Raw genomic sequence first — 22,680 nt, 5'->3', positions numbered from 1 at the left:
CGCTTCTGCCCCATAGAAAAGGGCGAAAGGAGTTTCACCCGTTGCCCGGCTAGGTGTGGTCCTGATCGACCACAGCACGGGTTGAAGTTTTTCGTGTGCTTCCCGTGGCCTGTGAGCTTGTCAAAGGTTCTCGTCTTGAACCCCCGCAGCACCTCTGCGTTGGCTCGCTCCGCATGTCCGTTGCTCCTCGGGTGAGCAACAGAGGCGAAGTGGATCTTTGTGCCCATGTTTTCAGAGTAAGCTTGGAACACGGCACTCGTAAATTGTGTGCCATTATCGGTGATGATGCCTTAGGCACACCAAACCGGCACACAATGCCCTTGAAGAACTTGATGGCCGCTTGAGCAGTCACCTTCCGCGCTGGTTCCACTTCCACCCACTTGGAGAACTTGTCGATGGCCACGAGCAAATACTCGTAGCCGCCAACCGCTCTCGGCAACTTGCCGATGATGTCCAACCCCCAGACCACGAACGGCCAGGAGGATGGAATAACTTGCAGGGCTTGTGCCGGCTGATTACTCTTCTTTGCATGGAACTGGTACGCCTCGCATGCCTTGACCAGTTGCTCGGCATCGGCTAATGTTGTAGGCCAGTAGAAGCCGTGCCGAAAAGCCTTGCCGGCCAAAGCCCGGGAGGCTACATGGTGCAAGCATGTGCCTCGGTGTATGTCTTCCAAAAGTGCGCGCCCTTCGTCTTGGGGCACGCAGAGGAGCTTTAATCCATTTGCACGTCTCCGATCGAGATCCCCGTCTACCCGAGCGTACATCTTGGCTTGCCGGTTACGCGCTCCGCGGCAACGTCGTCTTCAGGGAGGGCTCCCTCCTAAAGGTAGCGGGCGATGTCCACCGCCCAAGGCAGGGTTTCCCTACTCATGCATGCCGCCACGTCGGCGGCATGGACCTCCGCTGTTGCGGGGTTTCCTTCGAATGCCGGGGGGGGCTTCCCCGGCAGCTGGCTTGGGAGTGACTGAAGGCGCAATCTGCCTGTGCCAGAACCCTCCCGCCAGGGCTTTCCGGCGCTCCGCTGCCCACTTGGACAGTTCATTAGCCGCGAACTTATCCTTGCGCTTGATGTGCTTGAATCGCAAACCCTTGAACTTGCGTTCCACCTTGCGGACTTCATCCACGTACGCTGCCATCTGCGGGCAGTCGTAGTCCTTGTTAACCTGGTTGATCACAAGTTGGGAATCCCCACGAACAACCAGGCGTTTAATATCGAGGGCGATGGCTGCTCGCAACCCGGCGAGCAACCCCTCGTACTCAGCCGTGTTGTTGGTGGAGTTGGGGAAGTCGAGTTGGATGGCGTATTTCAACTGGTCGCCCGTAGGTGACTCGATGACGACTCCGGCGCCAGCGCCCTGCAGGCTGAACGCACCGTCGAAGTACATGAGCCAGTGGCCTTCGTCCAGCATGCCGGGCAGGCTGGTCTCCGGCTCCTCTATTTCTATGCCTGCTGAGGTCCATTCTGCAACGAAATCAGCTAGAGCAGCACTCTTGATACTCTTGGTGTTCGTGAAGTGTAGATCAAATTCCGACAACTCCATCCTCCACTCAGCCACTCTCCTGGTGGCTTCGCGGTTGGTGAGGGCCCGCTCGAGGCAGAATCCCACACCACCGTGATGCGGTGTGCCTGGAAGTAATGGCGCAGCTTGCGTGATGCAAGCAGGATCCCCAGCAAGAGTTTCTGCACTAGCGGGTACCGTATGCGGGCGTCGCACAGCACCATGCTGACGAAGTACACAGAGTGCTGCACGAGTCGCTTGCGTGGCGTCGACGACGCCGGCTCGATGGCGGTTTCCGGGTCCGAGGCGGTTGTCGGGGCTGATTCAGCCCCCGGCCCCGCAGGCTCAGCTCTCGGAAGATCTTCTTGTCTCTCGGCAACAAGCACCGAGCTGACCACTTGGTCAGTCGCCGCTAGGTAGAGCAGCAGTGGCTCGCCCGACTTGGGGGCGACGAGGATTGGCGGCGACTTCAGGTACTGCTTCAGGTCCTAGAACGCCACCTCAGCCTCGGGGGTCCGATCAATCGAGCCCTTCTTCTGTAACATCCCAATTTTTCAAAACTCTTCATATGCGTTGCATATCATGAGCATCATGTCACCCTTGCATTTGATCACTTTCAAAACCCTAAAATTTGCCCAGAAAACCCTTCTACAAAAAAAATGCTTTTATTTGTTTTTGGACTTTGATCTTGCTTTTGAGTATTTGCATTTTAAACCATGAGGATATTGTGGTAAAAAGGGATTTAATGCATATATAGAGCTATCCCATAAATTGGCTTTTGAAATTATTTTAAAAAATAATTTATTTTGATAGACTAAGGGGCCCTACAAGTCATTTTATAGGCAAATGTATTTTTAAATATTTTATTTTGAGAAAATTCTTGTTCCAAAAGTTAGATCATATGAAAATATGATTTTACAAATTTTGTTGCATTTTATTTGGAGTGATTTGGAGCTTCGAGTCAATTTTGAGTTTTAAAAACAGTAATTAGATAAAAGAAAAGGAAAAACCGAAGAAAACCAGTCAAACCGGACCGAACCGGCCGAACCGGACCGGACTGGACCGAACCGGACCGGCCCAGCTGAACCGCCCGGTTCCTCTCACTGACCGGTGGGACCCGCGCGTCATCTTCTTCCTCCAACTGTCTCCCGAGAAACCCAGCCACGCACCGTCCGAGTCGCCCACGATTCCGTTCCGATTTCTTCACGCACGAGCCTCCCACTCCAAATCCTTGCGCGTCACCCCAAAGCCCTCGCTTTTCTCCTCCACTTCCCCCAAACCGCTCGCCCGATTTCGCATCGGTTAGAAAGTAATTGCTCGCCGGAGTTCGTTGCTGTCGTCGCCGTTCGTCGCGTTTCGCCGTCGTTCCGGTGAGCCTCCGCCCGCGCCGACCACCCTTCCGTGCTCCTCTCTCCTTTCCGCAACTTTTGACGCGGACCGATTTGGTTTTGGAGCGCTGCCCGCGCTCTACCCGCCTTCTTCCCCGCCTCCGGCCGCCTGCGCCGCCCCGCCCGCCCGTCGCTCCACCGCGCGCCGCCTACCTGCCGCCTGCGCCGCCCGCGCGCACCGCCGGCCTCCGCCTCCCGCTCCGCCTGGCCGCTCCGCCGCGCCGCCCGCACGACCCGCCTGCGCTGCCTGCGCGCCGCCCGCGCCCCCTCCGCCCGCCGCCGCGCCGCCCGCCGGTACCCTAGAACCGGGCCAATCATTTTTTAGCCACGTGGCAAAGCTTTGTGTTTTTTTTTAATTCGGCCGAATTAGATAATGCAATTTTGCAGAAAGACCCCTATAATTTCAAAGCACCATATCTTTCAAACTGTTTGTCCAAAAATTGTGTTCCGCACCTTTCTGGAATCGTCACAACGTGTAGAATATTTTGGCACTGTTTAATTTCAGTTTTGAATAACTTAGACAGAAGCTATTTACAGAATGGTTGAATAGATAAGTTTCAAATGAATTGTTTCAAAATAGTTTTGGGCATGTTAGCTTGCTATAAAATTATTTAAACTTGTTCTCTGTCCATTAGGACCAGAAGAGAAATTATTTTGTGAATAATAATGGCATACAATTTTAAATCTTGTTCTATATTGCAAAAACCACACAATCTTTTAATTTAAACCCTATCCTTGTTTCATGCATATTAATCACCTCTTTGGTGTTGTATAATCTGTCCAAATCATTTGAAAAACTTTTTCAAAACAGAAACAGAACTTTTTACTTTAGAAGTAACCTTTGTGTGCATCATCACAGCATATGCATCATGGCATGTTTTTTTTTTGCATTGAATGTTGTGTTTATTGTGTGTGTTTCTTTTATTTTAGATTGTGTGGAGTGTTTTCCTTGTTGTTGCGAAGAGTGCGAGAACTACCACAACCTTGGACAAGGCAAGTTCACTTTGATCATTCTCCCAAATATTTGAGGATTAGCGGAGTCAGGTCCATTTCTATGGGTCCCTCTGAGTCGAGTTCCTGTGGATTCAGGAATGGATCGTCCATGCACGTCTCTCCCGTGGATTCGGGGAGCGCCTACGTTGCAAATGTGGCTTGCCACCTGGGGTAACTGAGACTGGACTTGTTTCCTGTTTAGTAGCTTCCAGTGCAACCACATGGTAATATGGGCTCTGCCAGGATGGATGTAAGACATATGATCCTGGATCCGAGGGATTGTGCAGATGTAGCCGTGTAGGTGGGAACGTAGGTCCCTCAGGTGGTCTGGGTGATTATGGTCTGAAAATTTCTGTAATCGATGCCGTTGCTACTCTACCCTGAGGACAGCAAGGGATTAACACGTCGATTTCTTGTGGGTAAAGTGTACAAACTCTCGAGAGTGTCAAAACTAAGTACTTAGCCGTGTCCCCGGCAACGGACAATTTGAGCAACTAGATGTGGAGCTGTAAGGAAAGTCTCACTCATTCCTATTTCTTAAATAAAATGAATGGTTTGAACAGGGTAGGAGCACTTGATGAATCCACTTCAATGTGCTCTAGGTTAATAGGAGCATGGGTGTGTCTACCCCGTGTCCAATAGTTAACATTATTATAACATTGCTTTGTAGTAGGGTAATTTATGTTCTGCTTCCACGCAAATAGCTTTGAACCCCACTTTGCCACATTATGGATATACTTGGTAGGCTCTGATATAACTCCTGGTGAATCTTGCCAATACATTCAATGTATTGACCCTAGTGGCTGCATCGTTTAATGATGCAGGAAGCTCCGACGACGAGTAAGATGTACGTTCTGCTTGTTTGGGTTACGGGCTTACATTCCAACACGCTCTCACCGTGGTGTTGATGTGCCCTTGTATCTTTCGCTTTCCGCTGCTAAACTGTTGTTTCATTTCCAGCTAACCCGTGAGGTTATGCGAGTTGTAAGTACTTTTAAATTCTGGATGATTCGTGGTAATATTGAGACCTTTGTTCTGTGATATTACATCTTGAAACTATGTGTGCTAGTGAGTCGATCCAGGGACTAGCACTAAAGCACAGAGATCGAACCCGTGTACGGGGGCGGTCGCTTCATCTTCTTCATTACCCTAAAGAAAGGCAAGGCGCATTCGCCCAGCCTTGAAATGAAGCGCCCCAGCGCGGCTACACAGTCGTTGAGGTTCTGGACGTCCTTCACCCTACGGGGATCCTCCATCTTCTCGATAGATTATATCTTCTTTGGGTTGGCCTGAATCCCCTGTGTGAAATCAGGAAGCCCAGAAGTTGCCCCGAGTCTACACCAAAAATGCAATTCTCAGGGTTCAACTTGAGCTTGATCCTGCGGAGGTTATCAAACGTCTCCCGCAAGTCATCAATAAGCGAGTCCCCGCGCTTTAACTTGATAACGATATCATCCTTGTAGGCATCAACGTTTCGGCCTAGCTGGGGTCCCAAACACTCGCGCAATGCACGTTGAAACGTTGAGCCCGAGTTCTTCAACCCGAAAGGCATGCGTGTGTAGCAGTAGCAGCCAACCGTGGTGATGAACGCCGTTTTCTCCTCGTACTCGACTGTCATCTTGATTTGATGGTAGCCGGAAAAAGCATCCAAGAAACACAACAAATCGCAACCGGCAGTGGAATCTACTATCTGATCAATGCGGGGTACAGGGAAAGGGTCTTTGGGACATGCACGATTAAGATCAGTAAAGTCTACACACGTGCGTAATTTATTTTCCCCCTTGGGTACTACAACTGGATTCGCTAACCAAGTGGGGTGCAGTACTTCCCTGATAGCCCCCGCAGCCTTCAGCTTGTCCACTTCTTGCTTGATGAAGTCCTTGCGCTCTTGTGCTTGCCAGCGGATCTTCTGCTTGACGCGACGGGCATCTGGACGCACTGCAAGTCGATGCTCGATCACCTCACTAGGGACTCCGGGAAGATCCGATGGTTCCCAAGCGAACACGTCGGCATTCTCCCGGAGGAAAGTGATGAGGGCGCTTTCCTATTTGGCATCGAGGTTCGCACCGATGGTGACGGTGCGCTCCTCGCTGCCGGCCTGGAGCGACAGCTTCTTCACCTTGGTGGCCTCCTCCTTGAGCTTCTAGCCTTTGCCGGGGCGTGAGCTCGAGCTTGTGCTTCTACCGACAAGCTGCTGCAGCGTAACACGAACCTTCTTCGCTGCGGGGCAGTCACCCGGCAGCGAGCCTTCGCTTCCGGCGACGCTTTCGTCACCGGAATCAGCTACGGCGGCGGCCTTGACGACCTCGCCAACACACCAAGTCGCGTCTTTAAGATCGCACCTGATGGAGAGGACTCCGTACGTGGACGGCATCTTCATCACGCCATAGGCGCAATGGGTTGCCGCCATGAACTTGATCAGCGCTGGCCGACCAAGGATCCCGTTGTATGGCAACGGGGTGTGAGCCACATTGAACACGAGGTGCTCAGTCCTGAACGCTTCCCGGGACCCGAAGGTAACCGGCAACGTGATGCGCCCCAGGGGGCGCACGATCCCGGGGTTTACTCCATGGAACGGGTCGGTGGGCTTCATCTGCTCCAGTGGCAGCTGAAGCTTCTCCACCAACCTGGTGGACAGGAGGTTTAACCCCGCTCCGTTGTCCACCAGCACCTTGGTCACCGTCATGTTGTTGATGATCGGCGAGACCACGAAGGGAAGAACCCCTGACCCCAGCTGCCGAGCTGGGCGATCGTCAGAGTTGAAAGTGATCGGCACGTGCGACCACTTCAACGGTAGCTGCGGCTCCATGTCCGGCAACAACGCACACATCTCCCGGGTGAGGCGCTTCACCGCGCTATGGGATGAGAGAGCATAAGCTCCCCCATGGATGCAGGCGACGCCGCGGGGCTCCTAAAAGCCAGGCTCGTCGCCCTCACTGCAGTCGGACCCACGCTGCTCCTCAGCACGAGCCTTGTCTCGTCAACGGGGAGGCCGCTCCCTGCCGGCGCGGGCTTGGGCTCGACCCCCCTGAGCTTCTTCTCTGCCGGCATCCCCGCCGGCCGGCTTCTCTCCAGCTCTGGGGTCATTCGGTCAGTCGCGGGAGAGATGCCCGATATCCCCGCAGTTGAAGCAGGTGCCAGCTGCTCGGCGCTCCTCGTGGCGCTGCTCGCGCCTCTACTTGATGCCCTGCAGGATGTGGCAATCCTGCGCGTCATGGGTGGCATTGGCGTGGATGGGGCAGCGGGGCGCGTCGCCCGGCTTGCCACCAGACCCGCCGGCGGGCGAGGCCTTTTTCGCAGGCCTCAAGGTAGCCCCCGGTTCCGCGTCATTGACTTGCTTCCCGCGGCGCTTCCGGGAGCCCTTCTTCTGTGAGCCCTCAGCGGGACTCGCGGCAGCCTTGGCTGCAAGTTCAGGCGCCAAACGCCCTTCCCCGGCCATGGCACACTTGTGCGCCAAGGCGTAGAGCTCTTGCATCATCCGGATCCGATGCGTGCTCAGCTTCTCACGCATCTTGAGGTCGCGGACGTTGATGGCGAAGGTGTTGATGATGGCGGCAACCTCCGCCTCTGGAATGGAGTAGGAGAGACTGGAGAAGCGGTTGACGAAGCTCCGCCACGTCTCCCCTGGCTTCTGCACCACGGTGTGCAGCTCCGCCATGGTTCCCGGGTGCTTGTAGCTGCCCTGGAACGTGCTCACAAACTGCTCGCGCAGGTCAGCCCAAGAGGCTATGGACCCGACGGGCAGGTTAAGCAATCAGGTCCTCGCTGTTCCTTTGAGGACCATCGGGAATCAGTTGGCCCTGACCTTGTCGTCTGCGCCGATGGCATGCATCCCCAGCGTGTAGGTCAGGACGAAATTCTTGGGGTTCACGGTCCCGTCGTACGTTCCAAGCGCCGGTGCTCGGAACTTGCGGGGCCATGTCACCCAGCGCACCTCGCGGGTGAACGCGGTGCAGCCGTCCTCGGCGCCCATGGGAGCATCCTCCTGCTCCTCTAGGCATTGGCGTTCTGCCTCACGCCAGCGCTGGCGCTCCAGGCGCTGGAGGAGGTCTTCTTGATGGCGGGCGTTCAGGATACCCCGCGCGTCACCCCAGGAAACGGTCGGTGACGAATCCGAGGACCCCTCGGGATCCTCGCCTCCTTGCCCTCCCTACAGGGGAGGGTTTTCTCCTTGCCCCGAGACGCAAGGTGCGTCTCCGCGTCCCGAGTTCTGCCCTCGGCCTGAACCAGCAGGGGCGCCCTCGCCTTGCGGCTGCTGGGCGGCGAGCGTAAGGAGCGCGTCCCGCTCCGCACTCCACGCCTCATGTGCCGGCGTGCCTTGCGGTGGCTCGTAGCGCACCATGACATGCGCGGCTATGATAGCCTCCGCCGGGGTTTGGGCGGGAGGCTGCCTATTCTCCGACCGGCTGCCCTCCGCCCTACCCCCTGGTGCCCCCGGGGGAGTAGGGTGAGATTCCGTCGGCGTCGCACGCGACACGGCGTGCTCGTGGCGCAGCTGCCGCTGCGCGTCTTCGGCCCACGAGTGGATTCGCTGGCCAGCACGGGCGGCGTCGTGGCCGCTCGCGCAACTGGCTCCGGCGCAGGGAGCCGTTGGCCCCCTCAGTCGGTTGTCCGCCAACGGCCGAGGAGGCGGAGGTGGCAGCTGCGACTGCTGCTGCGCCCGGGAGGGATTAGGGTTCTCCTGGCCCTGCGACGTGGGTTGCACATCGTGTGATTGAATGTGCGTCGCTGGGGCACCATGCGGGTCGATCCGAGGGTCGCCAGCCCGCTTGGGAGGCATAGCGACGGGTTCTATCGTCGGAGGAGACGAAGCTGATGTAGCTGCAGACGTCGGCGCCGGCGATCACCGTCGAGCTCTCCTCACGCGCCCCCTCCCTGGTGCGCCAGATGTCGTAGCCCGGGGCTTAGACACCGGGGATGCAAGGCACCCCTTTTTTGGTTTGGCAATGGGTGTTGGGGATCGCTCCGGCGATCACCGGCGAGGCCAATGACGAGAGTTGCAATGCACAAGTCGGTTTACCCAGGTTTGGGCCACCCAGAGGTGTAAAACCCTATGTTCTGCTTCTGAGTGTTTATTAACCAAAGAACAGGTGTTTACAAGATTGCCGGGGGAGTCCCCGGGCGCTCTCTTCCCTTTTTGCTAAGTGGCTACTTGCTACTTCTAGACTAGATCTCTAGGGATTGTAACCTCCGCTCCAGTCTAACCTTCGGAAATCGGAACCCCCTGACCGGTGGCACGGGTCCTCTTTTTATACTCAAGGGGATACAACAGGTGCCACAGTTTGCATGGGGGACGCGTCCTAGGACACGGACCCAAGGCAACGGCCTTCGCTGCGCTGGCATGCATGCACGGTGAGATGCACTATACCTAGTGCCACACGTGCCCTAGATTCACTGCGGGCTACTCACTGCAGGTTGACTAGACGGGTAACCTCCTCCCTGTCGGAGCATTTAATGCTCAGCTTGTGCCACACTCCACGCTCTGACCAGCCCTGCACAAAAGGAGCCTGCCGGGCAGTCACGTGGCGTCGATACTCTGCTTGCCGGGCACCGGCCCTGTTGTAAACGTCTGCGCCAGGGAACACTCTCCCCGGCAGGTGGGCTTCCCGGGGGGCGTCCTGACGGGAGTCTTCAGGCTGTCTTCCGGGGTAATCCCCGCAGGCTGGCTAATCCTGATCCACGGTAACCCACTTCCTAGGCTCCTACCAGGCCGGTGCCTTCCCGGGCAGCTCGCACCGCGCTGCCCAGGGTGCCGTCTTTGCGGGAAGGAAGTGAGGCGACCCACGCGTTGAGCAACGGTGGTACCCCAGGTGCCACTGGTGCGACACTAGGACTTGCTATGAACAAGTTAATAAAAAGTTAGGACCCTCACATGCATTTTTAAAGTTTAGGGACTAACTTAACACCTTTAAAATAATATAGGGACCTCGACTATATTTTACTCTTTCCAAACCGGCCAGGGGACCTTGTTGTACGTGTTAGCACTAACGAGTCATACACGAGACCGTAGACTGGATAGTTGTATCACGATTCAATTTGGAAGTGAGAGTATCAAACCGTATGAGCAAGCAAGTAAAGCCACTACCCGTTAAGAATTTGTGTCCATGCACCCTGGTGGAATGCCCCTACTATAGGGTGCCTGAGCCACCGGTGGGGCCCACGTGCGCGAAGTGCTCGTGCGCTGCTACAGAACACCTTATATTGCGACGGAACCATAATATTCAGTGTTGTTTTATTTTTGTCACTACTATTTAGTATTTATTCTGATTTATTAATTCGGTTGATGGAGTATTGGGAATTGGAGAATGGAGGCTGCAGCTGCGGGTTGATTAGGGGAGGAGGCCAGCAGAAGGAAGAAGAAACCGGAGGAGATTGAGTTTGAAGCCATAGAAGAACGTGAGGTAACTATGATTCAAACAGACCCCATTTTTCATTTGCCAGTGCCCAAGGAGGAGATGCATGAGAGGTGAATTGACGACCACCAAGTTGAATCTTTATAAGTAGGAAAGATTTAATAAAAGAATTTTCAGCAATCATCCTAGCAAATTTCAGAGGTACTTGCATACAATGTATCGTATGAATACAACATCAAAATAATCAAAAATTCATATGTAAACATTGCAAAATAATCAAAATAATATTTAGTAGTTGTCAGTTAGCCCGTAAAGTTGTAATACATTATGGAACAAATTGGATGATAAACGGGTTTTATGTTTTGTGGTTTTATTCCTTATATCATCTGGATGTATACCCACATTCATGGACATATATGCAAAACTACGCATAAACATTGTAATGTGCTAATCTTGAAATGTTCGTTTTGTTATGATTGAATGAAAAATTGAAACTAAAGTTGGTTTGGTAATTTTTAGTGGCAATCAATTATCATATAAAATTGACACGTATTGTAGAAACAAATTGGGACATAAATGGGCCTAGATTTAAGGACAATGTCCATTATATCCCCCCCCCCTCCCCCCAATCCTCTTAAGAGCCCATTTTTATGGGCCGGAACGGATAAAGCCAGCCCATCCAAACAAGAATGATCTAACCCTAATAACATCTCTCTATATATATATCCAACACCACGGACACCTATTCAACGCCGCCGCTAAATTTGCTCATCAAAGACCACCTCTCCTCTTCTTGTAGATCTCATCGACACAACCACCCCTACAACTTCTATGGCTACCTCACCACATAGATCCTCCTGTAGATCTGCCTACCCGTAGCAGGCTAGCACCCATCGTCATGCCGGTTTCCCTCATACTAGCCATCACCATCTTCGATTGTGGGCCTTTTGGCGTTGTTGTTGTTTTTGAGTCAATATATTTGTTGTTCTTCCCCTTCCTGGCGATTACTTGGTTGTCACATGATAATCATAATCATCTTCAAGGTTCTTCTTTAAATGGTACTACTCAAACATTTCTTTTACGATGATCCATTCTTATTATTACTTTGTGTAAAAGAATATGTAAATTATGCGTACTGGATTTCCTGATTGTGATTTGAAGATTTGGGTGCACAACTAAATGTTTTTTTATTGTCTTGGTGTCGTGTGGGTTGGGATAGTTTGTTCTAAACTCAGCAAGATGTAGAATTCTGGGGCTGGCACCATGAACAATGATGATGCAAGGTGCATTGAATTCTGGGGATAGTTTGGCCTTGATAATGGCGTGGGAGGGATGGGTAGTTGGAGACGATGGAACATGGATGGTAAGAGAAGAAAAGGAAGGGTTGATGGTCCAACCAACATCTCTTTTGTTTGGTTGCTTGGAACTCATTTATCCCAACAAAGACAAGCAAGGCGGAAAAAAATCCGAGGCTTTCACTAGGTTATGAGGATATAGACTAGGTCACAGTGTGAAGTGTGTGTGCGAAGGAGCACGTATGTGGGTAGGGAAGGCTTTAGGGGTTGTTCATCGGACGGTTTTGGTTAAATCACTCTTTTTTTCAAACATGTGAATCCATGGTTAAATTGCATAGTTGTAATGGCGTTGGGTTAGGATAGCATGGCATTAACTCAGTAGGATGCAGAATTCACGGGTCGTATTATTATTTTATTTTATTTGAGCTTAGCTGGTCTGGTATTAGTGGCCTTTAGAACGGCGTGTGAGAGGAAAGGGAATGTGTCAACACAGCCTCCTGCTTAGTCATTTGAAATTGTCTCTTAGTGGACCACGTCAAAGATACGTTTTCGTACATAAACGGAAATGGCAAGACACGAGGTGCACGATGAATTATACGAGGAGTAGAACGCGGAGGATAAGCGTTAGGAGTTATTGGTTAAATCCATGGTTAAATTGCATTGTTGTAATGGCGTTGGGCTGGGATAGCATGGCATTAACTTAGTAAGATGTAGAATTCAAGGGTCGGCACTACAGACAAATGACAGGTAAGGTGCATTGGGTCAGTCTGGTATTAGTAGTCTTTCAAACGGCATGAAAGAGGAAGGGGAGTGCGTCAACACAGCTTCCTACTTAGTTGTTTGAAATTGTCTCTTAGTGGACTACGTCAAAGATACGGTTTCACATAAAAACGGAAATGGAAAGACACGTGCACGGTGAATTACGCGAGGAGCGGAACAGGGAGAAATTACACGAGGAGGGGAACACGGAGGATAAGCGGTAGAGGTTGTTGGTTAAATCACTTGGTTGAGAAACAAATGATGTTTAATAATTGTAAAAAATGAGTTAGGTTAAAACCAATCTACTTTGATTATTCATAAATTATTTCTTTATTCTTTATCCTTTACCGTAATATGCTTTATCTCTGTACTCGATTTATACGTATTGATTTTGCTCCCAAAGAAACTCATATGTGCGCCTCCTCCTTCCTTACTGTGCAGGCAGCTTGTCAGTCAACGAAAATCCGGCTCACACCTAAAAGAGAGATCTCGCAAAGAGTGGAGCTAGCCGGAAGATTGACGAGATCCAGCCAGTAGCAGGAAGAAATCTCGATCGTCAACTGCAATGGCAGGAGAAAAATCCCAACCTGCGGATCACCACCAGCCGCTCGAAGAACCACAGGAAGAACAGGAAGCCCCCGTCGACGACGTCCCCGATGACTCCGCCCAAGCCTCCGCCCCCGCAGCGGCAAGGGCGCCGCACGACGTTCCCAGGCAACATGAGTACTGCAGTATGTCGACGGTGCTGGCTGACTATGCCCCCGCAGGCGAACCTCTACCGCCCACCTCCAGCGACGAGGCGTTAGCGCACCAGCTTCACATGGAGGAACTCATGGACCAGGATCCGGAGAATCGTGGCTGGAGGCAGCAGGTTAATGGCGGCTGGGGCGGCGCCACACTCACGGCCGATAGTGCCGGCTTATCCCTGACCGCGCGCAACCCGGGCCCAACCCCAATGAGCCGGATCATGAACACGCGTGAACTCCGCGCGGCCGAGCACCGTTTGTGGAGTACCGCTGCTATTGGTCTGCCAAGCGCGACAACCCCGCCGCCCGCCGCCGCCACCGCATCGGCAGGATGGAACCCCTCGGCCGCCACCGCTGCTGCCCTGGGAATCGCGATCGCTCCCCCTGCTGCCGACGCCGACTTCGTTTACAAGAAAAGGCGGGACCTCCTCGCCGATGCCAACTCGCCGACTATCTTCGCCGGCATGGAAGAGGAGGAGGACAACGGCTTTTACGAGTCCATCATCCCCAACCCCGACGATGACGAGAAGCCAGAGGAGGTGGAGAAGGAGGGGCTTCACGAGTCTCTGCAGCAATGCCTTGCTCCGAGATCTGATCGGGCCAACAATGAAAAAGAAAAACCCTACAACAACAACTCAACATCTCCCGTGGCCGTGGCCGCCGCCGGCGAAGAAGAAGAGTTCTGCCTGGACAAGTTCTGCGAAAAGTGGGGGATTAGCCCGTCCCACCCCGACCTCCATCCTGATGACAGAGACGAGGCCGGCCCGTCGACGAAGAAGCGGACCAAGGTGCCCCCGCTCGCTGACGACGAGATCCTCAAGTTCGACTGCGGCATCTGCATGGAGACCCTGCCGGTGTTCGACCTCTTCCATGGCCTCCCCTGCGAGCACAAGTTCTGCGCGCCCTGCATGAGCACGTACGTGGAGGCCCGGATCCGCGCGGGCGAGCTGCCCATCCCGTGCCCCGACCCGTCGTGCAAGGGCGACGACGGCAGCAAGGTCGTCCTGCACCCGGAGAAGTGCAAGAAGGCCATCGACTACGCCGCCTTCAGCGACTGGGGCGCGCGGGTCACCGAGAGCGCGCTCCTGCCGAGCCGGCGCGCCTACTGCCCGAACCCCAGGTGCGGGGTCATGCTGGAGACGGCCGCCTGCGGTGGCCAGGACCAGGAGCCGACCAAGGCGCCGTGCCCGGCGTGCAAGCACCTGCTGTGCGCCACGTGCGGCCAGGAGTGGAGCGCCGATGGTCCCGAGGGCGTGCATGACTGCGCCCATGGCCCCGAAGCCGTGGCCGTGAAGAAGCTCGCGGCTGAGCAGCTGTGGCAGATATGCCCCAAGTGCAAGATGTATGTTGAGAAGATCGCCGGGTGCAACACAATGAAATGCAGGTACGTACTGTTCTAATCTCATGTTTGCCTTAAGTTCTTAATTCAGGTGTTTTGCTTTGTCAGTTCCTAGTTTGTTGTTGCAAATCTCAGCATTTTTGGCAAGGGGGGGATATGAGTTTAGAAAAGGAAGTTTATAGGAGAGTACATATGCATAGGAAACTGATTTTCAGTTGTATCCCTTGTTTGGTATATATGTGATTGGAAATACAAATGCATGTCAGTTAACAAGAAAAGTCTATTTCCCTATTTGGTTGGGGAGAATAACATTAGTTATGATGAACGACTAGGATCATCTCTAGCAAATAATTCTATTCAAATTCTCTCTGTTATTGAGATGGTATTAGTTGGTCTCTCAACTCCATGCTCAATCTATCATCAACCACCGATCAAACAAATTATTTAATAGAAGACACTTGTTCTACTTCCATTCCCTCTCTAAATTTCCCCTGACCAAACAAGTTGTTAAGTCATTTAGTTGCATTTCTCAAAAAAAAGGTCGCTTAATAGCATTTTACTTAGCATAACACTCTAGTTTGAAGGTGTATAATTTTAGCAAAATATAAAAATGTTATATATATGAATCAAGGCTTGCATCAGATTGCTTAGATTTTGATCCAATTGTTAGGAATATATACGAATATGATTTAATTAAGGAAAAAACAAGAACATAGACAAACAATCCCAACTTATTTATTCCACATGACGAGTGCTCTCCATATGGTTCTAAAAGATACATCACATCATTGGACTCCTACACTATTTATTCATTTACTTATTTATTTCCAATGTCATTGTTTGTGTTTTACATCATCTTATTTAGTATATACTGCGAAAACCACAAACTGGTTATGCAAGCACACTTTCTCTTATGTAACAAATATTTTTTGTATGACTCAAATATTCGAAAAACAATGCACATGCCAATGACTGAATAATATTATGCATTATGCACATTATGAAAACTGTGGAATATGGTCGCAGAAAAATTGAGTCAATATGATTTGTTTAGCTCTTCATTCTTGTTACTTTTATTTAAATTACAAATCAATTCATTCGCTCTTGAAAATTTCCTCAGGCGCTCACTCTTGGAAAATCTGTTTCAATATCTATTCATTGAGGGAATCAATTCTTTTGTTGCAATACTTTTACTTCCTCTTCTATTTTCGAATAGATGTCACATTATTCATTTATCCAATTGGTACTCTTTATTAGATCTTTCCATGTATTGGCGCATAGAGGTTTGATTGAGCAGTTGCATTTTCTTTTATGCACATTTACATTTACTTATGTTTATAGAGGGAGTGGTATGTCTCGCATTGAGGGAATCAATTTCTTTTGTTGCAATACTTTCACTTTGTGTGCATGTTTAATTGCTTCGAGAACCGTTGTTTCGTTGTATGCATTAAATTATTGTTAGAAAGCACTTTTTAATCTATAAACATGTTTAGCTAAGAACAGACAAAGGGAAAACAAGACATATTTCATATTCAAATGCTTACATGTGTGTCGTTCTCCTTTTCATATCCTAGTAACCAGATTTAATGTGTATGTAGTCCCATATGTATATATATATTCATCTATGTGCTATATAATCTAAATAGAGAGACAAGGTTGACCATATTTGCAAACCATTAGTGTGAGTCATATGGTTCAACATGTTAGCTATTATTTACATTGCAGTATAAATGTAGATTTGAGATGTTTTATGGTTTGCTATTCTGACACAATTTTTGTAAGACACATATCCTTTTCTAAGAAACAATAAATTAAGGAGTTGATATTGCATTCACTATAATTTCTATATACTTCCTCCGTATAACAAAAGCTGTCTCAACTTTGACTAAATTTGAAATGCATCTATACACTAAGGCATGTCTAGATACATCCAAATTTTAAAAAACTTGAGACATCTTTTGTTATACGGAGGGAGTATTAAATACAGTTATTGCAGGAGGTATTTAATTTTATTTAGGTAGTTTGAGTGGATGTATATATTCTAGCATCATCTTTTGGTGGTGGTTCGTCACTCCCATAGTTCAATGTGCTCTATATTAAATCCAGTGCCCATCTTACTTCTCTTATTTATTCAACCTGTGTTGGTGCTCGGCTGAATTCGAACTGCCCTTGAAAAGCAAGAGTACGGTTTGTGTTCCGAAGATCACACTGGCCTCTGCTAACTCCTCTCCCGCGTATGTTTTGAAGGTGCGGCCTTTTCTTCTGCTACCGGTGCGGGCACCCCATGACCCGTCAGGCGGAAGGAGACTTCGGCGAGCCATGCCGGTGCTCCTATGACACCGCCGATTTGGGGTTCGCGTTCCCTGTCGCGCACCAGCACCAGCAGCAGCCCCCCTGGTTCGACTTCGACATGGACCCTCTGGCCCCACAGCCCGGAGCCTGGAACGACATTCTGGAAGATAGGCAGGGGGAGGGCTGGAACCAGGATGAAGAAGCCATGGATTGATGGATGCGTGTGATTTTGCTTGATGGGCTAGTCCGCTGTGTCAGTTGGTGTGGCCGGGACCAATCATGAAGACATGGATGCGTGCAAATTAGCTTCATGGGCTGATTTGCTGTGTCTGTTAAACTGCTGTGTGTATCATTGCGGGGGAACAGTAGCATACCTGCATTGCGTCATTTAATTCGTTTAACCTCGCTCAGCAAACGACTTTTATTTTCCTGGATCGGAACTTAAAGTCTGGATGTTTATTTGAATCTGGATATTTCTCCTTAATTACTTGCTACCTGTATTATATCATTTCTGTATTATATATGCATGTTGGAGGGGGATTTTTACGCTTGATTCGTAGAAACTCCTGTTGCTGATTCTTTGAACGGTTGCAGTTTTAGGATGGCAGCTGAAACTCCTGTTATGGCTTAGAACCTACGGAGTAGAAAGCAAGGTTCAGGATTTCCAACAAGAGACCAGGTATTATGGATAAACTTCCACACATTTTCGTTTTATAGCGTAAGACGTGGAACTGTCATTTTCCCCTTGCTCTTTTCAAAATTCCATCCGGGTGCAAAGAACCATTCTCGTACCCAATCGTTCAGGAAAAAGTAGTCTTGGAAAGTTCAGGGTTTGGGAACGAACAAACGACTTTAAAAGTTTTAATTAGGCTTTGTTTGCCAGAGTGTATTTTTAGACACAACTAGATTGGTTATTTGAAGCTTAGGTGTTCATTCAATGCCCACATATCCCCATTCGGTCCACATACACTAGCACTGCATTTGGATGTCGGAATTCAGGCTCATAATTCAGAATTGGAATTGGCCTGCTCGAATTATGCATTGGATCTCCTTTCAATACTTAGGTTGATTTGGTATATTGAGACCAATTCAATTCCAAGCCTCTCGATATCTACATCCAAACGAAGCCTACTATGATATCCTCACCAGAAAAATGACACTTGTCTGGAGTGTTTTTAATCGACACAACAATGAGATGTGTTGCGGGGATATCTTGAGATTATCCCTTTGTAATTGAAGCCTACCAAACGGATCACTTGTTTTTTTCTTCTACCAAACAAGCCTTATGGTTTAATCGAACCAAGTACACTTCAGTTTCGGATTCAAGATAGAACTTTTCATTAATAGTTGCATAATTTTTTCTAATAAAATGGCTTAAATCAAGACGGCATGGATTCGTCACCCACAATTTTGCATCTATAAGGTATGCTTCATTAGCCAAATCAATCCACTGATCACTCAAATGAATACTTATGCTGTTATTTCCTCCCTAGCTGGTTGTGTTTCATTTTATTCGAGTGCTTAAGAACGAATGCGTTTTGGGGTAAATATTAGGAAAAAACTTTCCAAAACTGAAACTCTAAAAGAGAACTTATCTCAGTGAAACATTTCACGTGGCATGTAACATTACACACAACTGAGTTTGTAACAAGTGTAGTACCGACCCTCAGGGAGGTGATACGAGGTGTCCAGTAATGTTGTCGGATGTATGTATGGCAACAAGGTTAGTGGGCCAATACCAAAGGGTGGGTCAATAACGAGGGACAAACTAGTTGTAGCGATGATAGGGGCAGAGCTAGCACTCGGCGACCTTGGACGGGACTCGCTAGCAAAGATGAAATGTTTTCAGGTTATGTATCATGTATCTTGGACGATGGTTTCATCACAATAATAATGATGACAACACCCTACCCTTCGGCTTCTTTTTTGACCTGGTGGTTGTTTTCAATCTCTGATGTCGTTGAGATAAACAATGTTGATTGTTGGTGGAAGACGATCTCTGGAGAGTGCATGGAACATTCGGCTCATTTAGACATTTACACAACATCAATCTAAGGTGATTTCATTAAATTCTGCAAATCTGAGAGGATTTCATTAAATTATACAGTAATCTGAGGTGATTTCATTAAATTCAGTAGCAATCATATGTGGTATTGTTTGGTTTCTGTGCCATCAAGAGTTGCAATCATGTGTGCGCGCAGCGCAAGGAGCGCTTGACGATGGCGGAAGACCGCAGCGCAGCTAGATGTACACGGGCCGCCAGAGCAGGGACACAATCACTCCCGAGTGGGCTGAGAAGACGCCGGAGTTCATGGAGCCCGCGTTCCGCCGCGTCCGGCCTGACCACGCGGCAACACCCTCCGGCGGTCCAAGTTACGACATGCTGATGCACCTGTGCAAGAATGGCTTCCGGCAGCGATACGCGGTGTGGGTGTACCACGGCGAGAGCCACAGTCGCCTACCTGCTAAGCCGTCTGACGACCAGCCCCAACAGAACGGTGATCTTGTGGAGAAGAAGGATGGCGCGGTACGTTGGTGATGCCGGCAGTGAGGAAGTGCCGAAACCGCAGGTTTTGTTCTGAGCATTTGATCAGTTGGGGCTCAAACATTTCAGGAGTTTCAGAACTCGTGAAACTATATGTTCTCAGCATGTGCTGTGACATTGTGTATCTGTCATTCTCAGGGGACTAAGAACAGAATGCACACATATGAGAATCGTATAGAGTGGGATTACCAAAAGTACCTGTGGGAGAAGGAAAAAATTCAGTGGCAACAGAATGCACCGAAGGTGCAGGTGACTAGGTGAGTGTGCCTAACTTAATGCCATTCCAGCGGTCAGTAGAAAGCAGCATTGCTTGCAGGCTTAGAGGCTACTACCTAATTAGAAATTGGAGTAGAGATATTATTACTTCATGTGATTGCTCTGTACACTGCAACTAGAGGGGCACAATGCTAGTTCAATTCTTCCGTCATACCAAGAAAAGGATGTTACTTACTAAAAAAAGAAAACGATGTTACTGGAGAAGTTCAGACTCCAGATTATTTTGGTAGTAAATCATGTTCTGCTTCCTTTGAATATATTTGGATGGTCCCACCGCATACATTTGAATGGATAGGTTGCTTAAAGCTCCTTTAACTTCAACGGTGGAAAGAACAGTTTGTTCCATTGTGTACCTGTCACTAATTAGACTCTGTTGCTAGTAAATGATGTACTGCTGAATACAGGGACATCGTGAGGCAGGGCTTGTAGAGGGTTTCAGGATGGCCGCGCTAGGCAATTTTCCTCGATACTGCTACAGTGCAAATTTGAGCCTACCTAATAGATCCTTAGATTCATCTAAACTCACACTTGTGATTCTGCCATTCATCGATAGTTAAGAATCTAAATAGATCAGTTACCGGGGGTGACCGCAAACTTAAAGTGAAACCTTACTGTAGAGAAATTCCACCTCCGCTTCATAGATACCTTATTATAGACGACCTAAAACAAGACATTAGCATCATGTCTAGCAGATTTGAATCTCTTGGAATCCTCGCCCCTTGATGCCATCCGGAGATATCTCAAGTTAGGTCAAGTTAGGCCTTGTTTGGCACAGGTCGATTTCAAAGGCTTTTAGGAAATTTTTAGGATTGCAGTTCATTTTTTAATTAGAATCCTCAAAATCCCAGGAAGTTTAACCACAAGGGCTTCTTAATTTTGCACCGGTGGATTTCTGATGTATAAGATTTTATTAGGTTTTATACATCGGAAGATACATTTTTTTTTATAAATTTGATCAAACTTTGACTTAGGACAAATATGACTTCTTATATTTAGGAACGGAGGTAGTAGTTTTTTGTGGGACCCGAGATTAATTACAACCCCTTCCACATATTTCTTATTCCGTGAAACTATTTTGGCTTCCTTTTTTTTTAGAAAAAGACGTCGCTTCCGTCATTCGATTAAAGAGGGGGGGAAATGTACAAATGCTCAATCCCCGGGGGATCAAGGAGAAAATAGAAAAAGGAGAAAACGACATGGCCAGAGAGGTCAAGGAAAAAACTGACTACAAGTCTCCCGGGTCTATAGAGCTCGCATAGGTGCGACTCTGCACCTCCTCCCAAATTAGGTAAGCGATTTCGAGGGCAGGCAAGGCCTTAGAGCGAAAAACCCTCCTGTTGCGTTCCTTCCTAATGTACTATTTTTGTGGGACCCGAGGTTAATTACAAACCCTCCCACATATTTCTTATTCCCTGAAACTATTTTGGCTTTCTATAATATTCGAGTTTTTGAGATTCCTTCGATGTCACTTGAAGAGTGAAAAAAACTTTACAAAAGAGAGAAAAAGAGATCATACGTGCGCTAGAACTCTTTGAATGTACTATCCGAACTACAGTTGCACCCTGACCGTAGGCAATGCCAGCTCTCTTGGCGGCATGCAGCTTAGGCTATGTTTGTTTGGGCTTCTGTTTCAACTTTTGATGCTTTTAGCAATCTCAAAAACACTTTTTCATGTTTACACATGAATCTGAGAAGCACCTCCGGACGTTTCTCAGCTAGAAGCATCAAAAGCACGTCCGAAGGTGCTTCTATGTGTAAACAGGAGAAGTGCTTTTGATATTGCTAAAAACACCAAAAGCTGAAACAGAAGCACAGCCCTGTTCCGTCCACTTGAATCACGCCGACGATACATGCATGCACCGGGCCAAGGTGCAGGGATAAATGCGCGCAACGTGTACGTATTCGGTTCAGTGACCACTGGATTTCTGGCTAGCTAGTATATAGCTGCCGTCAGGCTGGGCGGGGCGTCGACAGGGATGGATGGTCGGCCGGGAAACGGCGTGGCGATTTGCCTCCTCGAGTCCTCAGGAAAGGCCCGAAGTGCATCTCGGAGGGGCGCCGGTGACGAACGCAAACTTTCTATCTCGTAGAAAACGCAGCGAACTTTCTGTTGCCTCCAGTCAAACACGTCAGCCCAGATACCGCTAGGAAGCGACGAGGAGATGGTACGGGCCGGGAAGAGGTAGAGTGAGGCAAATGATTGATGCGGGCATGTAGCTAACTAAAAAGACAAGGCATGCAGCAGTACACACACTTTCAAGTTTCAATAGAAAGAAGCCGCACTAGGATCCGCGCGTGTTTGTGCGGCCATAATGTTCACACGCACGCACGCCACATAAAAATGGCGGCCAATGGTGGCCATGAGGCCAAGATTGGCACTCGACAGTACGGCTCAGCTGCCTGTGCAAGGGACCATTTTTAACTGTATGTATCTTCTTGAAGAACTACAGAACAACCACCGTTGTGTTAGGGAAGGAGGGGTTCAGTTCGGTGAACCTGGGAAGTACGTGGGATCCATGGCGGCATTCGCAATCAAAAGCACCGATACGTAGCCATCACAGCACGAGTGACAGTCGCGGTGGTGTCACGGCAGATGCCATAGGATGCATTATGTTGGACGATGGACGAAGAAGAAACTGGAGGAGTGAGGACGTGAAGAGAAACACGCACAAACACACAAGCACATACAGATTTACCCAGGTTCAGAGCCCTCTTGTCGAGGTAACACTTTTACTCCTGTTTTGTTGTATAAACCGAGATACTGAAATCTACAATGGTGCTCCTTGAGCAATTTCTTGAGGAAGAAAAAGAAAAAGAAGGAGGAGAAAATCCTAGATGCCTGAGTGATCCGATCCTTCTCCTGGAAGAGGTAGTGCTCTATTTATGGACCGCCCATGTCACACTGATATGTGGATCAGGGGCTAACGTTATCTTCTAAGGGCCCGCCGGGCACGCGCCTTGGTTCCCTCCGGGTGGCACCGCAGGGGACAAGACAACTTTATTTTTCCTGGCGTCCTGCAACAAGTACCGCTGCCACCTGCCGGCTTCCGTCACTGATTCTCTTTCAGTGCTTCTTTGCACAGTCGCCTGACACCGCAACGTAGGCAACGACTGCTTTCCCGTGGTAAAGATAACACTGATTTACTTTGCGCCACGCGTTGAGGATAAAACCGTTGAGACATCTAGGCGGTGG

At 49.4% G+C, this 22,680-nt stretch overlaps 1 pseudogene; it reads left to right on the top strand.

Annotated features, from left to right (window-relative positions):
- Nucleotides 1-18,370: 18,370 nt before the first annotated feature.
- Nucleotides 18,371-19,472, top strand: LOC104585102 (annotated as a pseudogene).
- The last annotated feature ends 3,208 nt before the right edge of the window (nt 19,473-22,680 follow it).

Source organism: Brachypodium distachyon, chromosome 4 (assembly GCF_000005505.3).
Source record: "Brachypodium distachyon strain Bd21 chromosome 4, Brachypodium_distachyon_v3.0, whole genome shotgun sequence".
NCBI lineage: Eukaryota > Viridiplantae > Streptophyta > Magnoliopsida > Poales > Poaceae > Brachypodium > Brachypodium distachyon.
The sequence above is the reverse complement of the archived record's forward strand: the minus strand, read 5'-3'. Positions and strand labels throughout refer to the sequence as shown.